Here is a 1,896-nt window from a genome sequence, read left to right on the forward strand (position 1 = left end):
GGTGACAGAGCCAGACTATCTCTCAAAAAAAAAAAAAACCTGTAAATGTGTACCATCTCTATGATGAGTAAATTGTCAGTATCTTTTAAAATTATAAATATGGGAGTGACGCGCCAGGGTTCGGCTACAAAAGACGACGGCTGCAGCGCGCTGGGAGGAACTTTCCAGAACGCTGGGTGAGAGTCGGAGGAGCGGTAGCTGACCGAGCTGCCCACAGCTCCGTGCTCCTTTCCTCTCCCTCACACACCGACCTCAGCCCTCTCACAGGCAGTAGAAGACGGTGAAAGAAACCACTTACTATGTTTTGGGAGTCAAACCCAATGCTACTCAGGAAGAATTGAAAAAGGCTTATAGGAAACTGGCCTTGAAGTACCATCCTGATAAGAATCCAAATGAAGGAGAGACGTTTAAACAGATATCTCAAGCTTACGAAGTTCTCTCTGACGCAAAGAAAAGGGAATTATATGACAAAGGAGGAGAACAGGCAATTAAAGAGGGTGGAGCAGGTGGCGGTTTTGGCTCTCCCATGGACATCTTTGATATGTTTTTTGGAGGAGGAGGAAGGATGCAGAGAGAAAGGAGAGGTAAAAACGTTGTACATCAGCCCTCAGTAACCCTAGAAGACTTATATAATGGTGCAACAAGAAAACTGGCTCTGCAAAAGAATGTGATTTGTGACAAATGCGAAGGTAGAGGAGGTAAGAAAGGAGCAGTAGAGTGCTGTCCCAATTGCCGAGGTACTGGAATGCAAATAAGAATTCATCTGATAGGACCTGGAATGGTTCGGCAAATTCAGTCTGTGTGCATGGAGCGCCAGGGCCATGGGGAGCACATCAGTCCTAAAGATAGATGTAAAAGCTGCAATGGAAGGACGATAGTTCGAGAGAAGAAGATTCTAGAAGTTCATATTGACAAAGGCATGAAAGATGGCCAGAAGGTAACATTCCATGGTGAAGGAGACCAGGAACCAGGACATGAGCCAGGAGATATAATCATTGTGTTAGATCAGAGGACCATGCTGTTTTTACTCAACGAGGAGAAGACCTTTTCATGCATATGGACATACAGCTGGTTGAAGCACTGTGTGGCTTCCAAAAGCCGTTATCTACTCTTGACAACCGAACCACAGTCATCACCTCTCATCCAGGTCAGATTGTCAAGCATGGAGATATCAAGTGTGTACTAAATGAAGGCATGCCAATTTATCGTAGACCATATGAAAAGGGTCGCCTAATCATCGAATTTAAGGTAAACTTCCCTGAGAATGGCTTTCTCTCTCCTGATAAACTGTCTTTGCTGGAAAAACTCCTACCGGAGAGGAAGGAAATAGAAGAGACTGATGAGATGGATTAAGTAGAACTGGCGGACTTTGATCCAAATCAGGAAAGACGGCACCATTACAATGGAGAAGCATATGAGGATGATGACCATCACCCCAGAGGTGGTGTTCAGTGTCAGACCTCTTAATGGGCCAGTGAATAACACTCACTGCTGGCATTTTATGTGCAGTAGTGAATGAGTAAGGATGTAATCATAATATGCTCACTACTTGCTCTTGTTTTTGTTTTAATCAACTATAGTAGTGTTTTAAAAAGTTAAATGAAGAATAAAGGCAACTATAAAAGCTCTGACTTTGCCCTGTATGTATGATGACTTCAGCGTGCAAAATACCTGTAAAAACTACTTTACAAAGAAGTTCCCCTAGCATCGCTAGACCAAACCTTGTAATTGACTTCAGCTATGTATGTGGACAAGCTTAGACTGAAATGCTAGGTATATGTATTGGCTTCAGTGTATGACCCTTCATTGTTAAGCTCTGAAAGTAAAACTGTACTTAACTGGCAACAAGAAAATTGTAGAGAAGTGTTGGTCTGCATAGTTCTTGTATTAAGTGGG

The 1,896-nt window shown here is 43.0% G+C and overlaps 1 pseudogene; it reads left to right on the forward strand.

The window, feature by feature from the left end:
- The first annotated feature begins 457 nt into the window (after positions 1–457).
- On the forward strand, positions 458–1,649 carry LOC100894302 (dnaJ homolog subfamily A member 1 pseudogene; annotated as a pseudogene).
- Positions 1,650–1,896: the final 247 nt, after the last annotated feature.

The sequence above is a fragment of the Callithrix jacchus genome, chromosome 10 (genome assembly GCF_049354715.1).
Source record: "Callithrix jacchus isolate 240 chromosome 10, calJac240_pri, whole genome shotgun sequence".
Taxonomy (NCBI): Eukaryota; Metazoa; Chordata; class Mammalia; order Primates; family Cebidae; genus Callithrix; species Callithrix jacchus.